Source organism: Rattus norvegicus, chromosome 1, assembly GCF_036323735.1.
Source record: "Rattus norvegicus strain BN/NHsdMcwi chromosome 1, GRCr8, whole genome shotgun sequence".
Classification (NCBI taxonomy): Eukaryota; Metazoa; Chordata; class Mammalia; order Rodentia; family Muridae; genus Rattus; species Rattus norvegicus.
In genome coordinates this window covers 252,345,427-252,353,114 of record NC_086019.1, presented here as the reverse complement: position 1 = coordinate 252,353,114, position 7,688 = coordinate 252,345,427, and positions in this window count along the sequence as shown.

The window sequence follows — 7,688 nt, the reverse complement described above, 5'->3', positions numbered from 1 at the left end:
AGGAGAAAGCGAAGGAAGCCGTCACTCTGACAGGAAGATCATCACACAGCTTACGAAGCAGGTCTCAGGCTGGGGTGCACTCTGCTGTTGGGTGCCTTCACAGGGTGTGCAAACCCCAGCACCCCACTTCCCAGAGGGTTAAAGCACCAGGTCTAACGACAAGTGGCCGGATAGTAACGTCAAGACGACACCCATTGCTTTCTATGCTAGGTTTTAAAGCCAACTTAAGACATTTCCAGGCTAAGCTAGTTTTAGAACAATATAGGCAGTTTGTACCTTTTCATTTAAAAGGGTGTTTAGATATGCACACATGTATTGAAAATTATATATAAGGATCTAGGCCCAATTGTCAACAATGAATAGTTCTGGATTGAGATTAATGAAGTTGTAGGAAACGAGTGGGGTGGGAGACAGGTAGAAGGGGAAGTTAACTTTTTTTTTTTTTAAAGTTTATACACAGCCAGGTATGGTGGCTTACACTTTTGATCCCAGCACTCGGAGAGCAAGGGAGGTAGATCTTGGAGGCTGAGGCCAACCTAGGATACAGAATGAGTTTCAGGACAGCCAGGGCTACACAGAGAAACCCTGTCTCTAAAAACCAAGTCACACCAAACCAAAGCAGTAACAACCAAAAAACAAAACAAAATAAAACAAACAAAAAAACCATGTTTGGAATTTTTTACATCTCACATCTGTCTATCTATCATCTACCTATCATTAATCAATAAATCTATCTATCTATCTATCTATCTATCTATCTATCATCTATTATCTATCTAGCTACCTACCTATCATCTATATCTATCTATCTATCTATCTATCTATCTATCTACCATCTATTTATCTATCATCTATCTATCTGTCTATGTATCTATCTATCTATCTATCTATCATCTATCTATCTATTTATTTATCTATCATCTATCTATCTGTCTATCTAGCTATCATCTATCTGTCTATCATCTATCTATCATCTATCTATCTATCTATCTATCTATCTATCTATCTATCTATCATCTATCCACTTACACTTTGTTTAAAAATGGCAATGGACTATTTAAATAAAACAGTAAGCTACAGAAGCAGTGATGTTCATTACCCTGCCTTTTGAAGGAGACATATATGTTGGCGGAGGAAACAAGATTACTGCTAACATTTAATTTGCTCCTTGGAGGATTGTGGCTACCCAGAGTGACTCCTGGATGTGTGTAGATGGTCCTGTGCCATATGGGAAGACTTCTTTTTTTGGGGGGGGTTCTTTTTTTCCGGAGCTGGGGACCGAACCCAGGGCCTTGCGCTTCCTAGGCAAGCGCTCTACCACTGAGCTAAATCCCCAGCCCCATGGGAAGACTTCTGAGGAGAAATCCTAAGTGTCCGTTAATGGACGGCATCCCTTGAGGGACATACTGAGGTAAAGCACAAAACATAGCCCAGCGGAAGGCATGACTGCCTTGCAGGCTATCACCAGCCAGCCAGAAGACAGGAGTTTGCTTCCTCGGCAGAACTCAGGGGGTGCTCTCAATAATCACGTCTCAGATTTTTGTTGTAAGAACAAACGAACTGGGGTTGGGGATTTGACTCAGTGGTAGAGCGCTTGCCTAGGAAGCGCAAGGTCCTGGGTTCAATCCCCAGCCCCGGAAAAAAAAGAAAAAGAAAAAAAAAAAAAAGAACAAACGAACTCCTGCAAAATACAGATACTTTGTATCTACTGTGATTTTAGATGCTCAGAAAAAGTTATATTTGAGATACTGAGTTCAAGATTAGAGACATTTTGAGTTCTAAACTCTGGTTACAACTTGTGTAGTCCTGGGGGACCTTATGTCACCTGTCTGGGTCTCTTTTGAGGGTCTCTTTCCCTCTCTCTTGCTGCCATCTTTTATCACTGAGGTCTTCTCTGCCAGGGTTCAGGCACCATTGCATGCTTCTGACATGTGTCTTGTCCTCAGATCAGGCCAGAACACCCTTAGATAGGTACACGCTCTGCCCACTACTTTAATAGTTCAGTTGCACGTGCAATGTTTACACTTTACAGGGTTCATTAAAACCGGGACTCGGTGTGTCTTTCTGAGCTTGCTCACTGCTCTCTTAGCTAACTCACGCCCGCCTTCAGACTGCAGCTTGGCCCTCAGTTCTTCTGAGAGGCCTCCCCTGGTCCTCCTTCTCTAGCCTCTGTCCTCACTTTGCAGGGAACAGTGTGCTTATGCTTTTGGAGGATCACTCACTGCATTGTGGGAACCAAAGGCGGGGCAATGCTCTCTTCTCTGTCACAGTATCTTTGTAGGGCAATCCCTAATGCAGGCCCAGGGTCTCAGATTCCTGATCCATAAATGCAAGCGAGGCAATGGTGGCCAAGACCTGGGCTCTGGGTTCTGATCTTAACTCCACTGCCTAGCAGCTGTGCAAACCTTGCCCTGTTAGGTTCTCTGTGCTTCAGCTTCCTCAGCTGCTAACCTGTGGAAAGTGCTTATATCAGGGTCAGGTTAATAAAAGAAACCACATACACACAAAGAACAAAAAGACTCGGCAGATGGTCTTATGTATTTGTGCACACACACACACATACACAAAATGTGTGTAATCAAAGAGGATATCAGTTTGAGAGTTGGGGAAGCATAGGAGGAATTGGAGGGGGCACTGGGAAAGTGATATACTCTATCATAATTATAACGTGTTGACATTATAACTAAATATCTAATTAGCCTAATAAATACTCATTGCTATCATCACTATACTTTTTATAACGTTAAAAATAACCTTTAGTCAGCTTGCAAAGTTCAAGTTTTTGTTGAGTACGCTAGCTCACTGCTGTAATCCTAGGACTGGGGGCGAGACAGGAGGATCGTAGTGAGTTTGAGGTTATAGTTTAAGAACACGTCTCAAAAAAAATAACAATTAAAATTTTCGGTTGTAGATCTCTTGCTAAGAATACCTATTCTTGTAGCTTTTCCTCTAGGAAGGTGTTTGGATGCTCTGATGGAGGATTATTGGGCAAACAGCAATTGGATTTTCTGTCGATAATGTTTGAGAGTTCTGTATTTGCAATACATTGATTGGACTTCGAAAATAGTATTGTTAAGCTAGGTGTGGTGGCATTTGCCTTAAATCCCAGCATTTGGGAAGGCAGATCTCCATGACTTTGAAGTCAGGCTGGTCTATGTACCAAGCTCCACCAAGGCCAGGGCCATGTAGGTGAGGCCCTATCTAAAAAAATAGGACATATATGTATGTATATATGTATATGTATGTATAGATGGATATATGTAAATGTATTTATATATGTATGTATAGATTTATATGTATATATAAATGTATGTAAATGTATGTGTGTATGTATATATGTAAATATATGTATATATTATGTACATATATAACTCTGTGTGTGTGTGTGTGTGTGTGTGTGTGTGTGTGTGTGTTTTCTTCAGTGCTGTCAGTAGATGGTTCTACACCCATGCACACACAGTGGACTTAGTTGATGAGGGGAGAACATGAATTTGGGAGAGAAAAGTGGTTAGGGGATCGGGGAGGAGCTGGAGGGAGAGAATGGAGAACAGATTTTATTAAAACGCATCATATGAGCGTATGAAATAGTCAAAGTAACGTTATCTCTATGACGTTTCTTTTAAGTGGCAGTTCTTAAGCGTTGGCTTGGGTGAGTCTTCCCTGCTGGTTAGTGAACTACTTACTAAGCAGTTTCTGCCCCAGGGTGGCTCTGGGATGGGGCTGGGCCTTAGACTTTAATGACACTGCTGGGAATTCTGATGCATACCAAGGTTTGAGGACCTGGGAGCTACTTTTGAAGAATTGGTTCAAATCAGCAGCTACCGGTGACAAAACCACACAGCTGCAGGCTCAGCAGAGTTGCCTCCCAGAGGGAACGGTCACCAGAGCACCCGGCGGTACAGGGGGACGCCTCTGCTGCTGGTACCATCTCCAGGGACTGTGGTCACCTTCAGGGTGAATATTTCCAGGTGATTAACTGGCCTTTTCTCAAATGAGGACAGCCACTGAGAACCAGCTCCAGGCTTAGCAGGCAAGGGGGAGAGACTCTTCACCGAGAGGTGTGGTTGGAAGGGGGGTTAGGAGCCTTGCCAAAGGTATCACCATAGGTACCAGAAGGTGTTTAAAGGGCTTCCGGAAGGGCCGAAATCGCCTGTCTCCAGAACCAGCTAGGGCTTGGCTGGTTGCATGCTCGTTGCGCACGGAAAGCCGAGTTTGCTCCTCAGGCGCGGTGATGCATGCCGGTGTAATCCCAGCAGTCAGGAGGTGGAGGCAGGAAGAGAACGATTCAAGGATTTGTTCGCCGGGTGTGAAGCTAGCCTCCGCTACAATAAGACCCTGTTTCAAAAACAAAAACAAGTAACATAGAATCAACTGATGCTCGAATGCTGATTCCTTGGCTCTACGCCCCGCCTTCTGAACCAGGCTCTGTAGTTTAAATGGGTTTCCCCATTGTTTCTGAGGCATGTCAAAATCAGAGAACAAGGGGGGCATCCTGTGAAGATTTGGCAGTGCTGCTCAGTCCAGCCTCTCTGGGGGCGTAGACAGGTATTCTTGTTCATTTATATTCCTGTGTAAGGCGGCAAAATCATGGGCCCAGACTCCCCAGCATCGAACCTTGGGCCGATTTCTCAGCTCTTGAATTGGCCATGAGCCCTGAAAGTCCAGCTGGAGGGACTGAACCAGAAAATATGTGGAAATCAAAGCTCATTCATTTGCCTTCTCTGACAGTACCTTTCTGAGGAAAATTAAAATGAACACTCTATTTCCATGAACGGTCTGCTTCAAAGTGAATTTATTTCTCAAGAAATCTGAATTGTGGTAGATGGATCTTGATCTGGTATCTTCCCACTGGGTCTTTTGAGGGTGACAGGGCTGTCCTGGAGCACTTGTTTCAGGCGAGAGAAATGTTTTGTAGGTGACATCTACTCTGACTGTCACAGATAAATGAGCAGAACTCTCCTCCCTTGGGGGATGTCACTACAAGTTTCCTTGTCAAGCTCTGTCAGGCTCTGTAACTTGAAATAAAAGGGGAGCAGAAGAGGGTGAAGGAAAGGTTCTGAGGAGCTCTCTGGGCTCTCTGGGGGCTGGAAGCCTCTCTCTGTTGGCCAGCCTCAGCTCTAACTCTGTTCACTGCTGTTAGAGTGATTCCCTCATGTCTCTCAGAGCTGAGGGGATGGCCTGGGGTGTGGAGGTGTGACTCCTCACTAGCCGCTCTCATTATGCACTTCCAGGGCTAGCTCTTCTACAGACTAAGAACCATGGGGGACCAGACAGGACAGAGATCCCCCCCAACTCCTCACTCCCCACCCTCATCCTCCCACCCCCACTCCCGCTACAGAGTAACTCACCTATTTGCTTCATCTACCTAAATGGGGGAGGACCTACTCAGGCAGGCATAGTAGGTGGCCTCTGTCCCCTGAGAATGTACAAAGTGTGTCACAGGATTCCTTCTAGAATTGAGCTGTTTGAATAGGTAGGTGAGTTACCTGGAGAGCCAGAGTCAGAATCTATGCAAGGCTAAGGTTGCATGGGAGGAGGGGCCAGAGGGACTCCCCGCCCCCATCCCCTAGTTAAGAAGCAGCAAGCTTAATGACAAAAGTCAGAGGTGCCCTAGCAGGTTTAACTTTGAACTGATATTATAGATTTGCTTTATTTTTATCAGCCCAGTGTACCAGTCACCACACAATTCTACATTTAATATTATATAACACTAACATAGTAATTACTTCAAATAATGGTTTTTACCCAGGACTACAGACGGCATGAGGACCAACAGCTCTGGAATGTGTTCACAATAGTCACGCTCACCCTCACCCTCCTGCATTCCCAGAGATAACCACTCTCAACGATTCGGTGAGTATCCTCCAATGGTCTGTTTAAGCATTTACTTATGCGCACGCGCGCGTATACACACACACACACACACACACACACACACGCACGCACGCACACACACACCACACACACACACACCACACACACACACCACACACACACCACACACACACCACACACACCACACACACACACACACACACACGCACGCACGCACACACACACCACACACACACCACACACACACACACCACACACACACACCACACACACACCACACACACACCACACACACACCACACACACACACACACACACACACACACACGCACGCACGCACGCACGCACGCACGCACACACAGAGTTCTGTTTTCTAGAACTAAGATTACCCATCGCATATTGTTATGCAACTGTGCTTTGTTTTGCGTGAATAGCACGTCTTGGAGCCGTTTCCTGGGGTACAGACAATTCTGCCTCATTCATTTAGATTTAGTGCAACAATGCCCTCTAGGAGAAGCCCACTGTGTAATCATTCACCAACAGTAGACACTAAATTGTTTCCAAAACCTTCGTCATACACACAACAGAGACTCTTTGTGCATGTATGTCTGTGTACACGTGTTTTGGCAAGATAGATTCTTAGGGCTAGAACTGCAGGGTCGGTGGGTAAGGCTCAAACCATGCTTCAGCTCACTATTTGTTACACGTTGTGCCTTAGTGAAGACCTGTATTTCCCCCTCTCATATCTTATCATGCTCTCTAAAAATTGTTATTGTGTGCTCACATGCACGCACACGGGTGTATGCTTAGGCACTGTGTCACAAGTGTGAAGGTCAGAGGGCAGCTCTGTAGAGTGGGTTCTCTCTCTCTTTATGTTAGTCCTGGGAATTGGATTCAGATACTAGGCTTGGACAGCAAGCCCTTTTCCCACCAAGCCATCTCACTAGACCTGTATCTCCCCCACCCCAACTCCTGCTCTCTCAGTCTTTTTGAGGTAGAATTTTTCTCTCTCTAGTCCTGGCTGTCCTGGAATTCACTCTGTAGACCAGGCTGGCCTCAAACTCACAGAGATCTTCCTGTCTCTGCCTCTAGAGTGCCAGGATTAAAGGCATGTGCTACTGCGTCTGGCCCCGCCATATTCCACTTTTGATGGTCAATTCTGGGAATATATTAGATTTACCTGAGGAACTTCAAAATTATTATTACTATTATTGTTATTATCAGTAGTTGTGTATATAAATGATGTGCATGTAATGTGTGTTTGTTTATTAAAAAGAAAAAGCTGAGACTTTAAAATCCAGGTTCTAGGGGCTGGGGATTTAGCTCAGTGGTAGAGCGCTTACCTAGGAAGCGCAAGGCCCTGGGTTCGGTCCCCAGCTCCGGAAAAAAAAAGAACCAAAAAAAAAAAAAAAATCCAGGTTCTGAGTCAGTGAGCCTGACTTTGCAGTTCTGACAGACACCTAGGCAACATTGTGTTGCTGACCTGAGAACACTGTGAACCTATCTATATAAAACAGATAAAACGCAGTGAGCTCAGGACAGTGCAAACTCTTATTCCATAGTCTCGGTGCAACTATGTATAACACAAGGGTGAAAGGAGAAAGGATGGAGAACAGAGAGGCCCTTCATCCTCATCAGCTGAGATGCCGTCACCCTCGTCCCATGACTTAAATGAGGGCATATTCTGGAACAGCATCGAGTGTCTGCGATGCTGGCTGTCATACCATCGATGGGCTATGAGGCTGGCGCTTTCTTCCTGTCTTGCCTCTGACAACAGCCTTCCCTTCTGCGGTGGTTCCGATAGAAGTTCCTCACCAACCTTCCTTGCCTCAGTCACAGCCACACACGCCCCC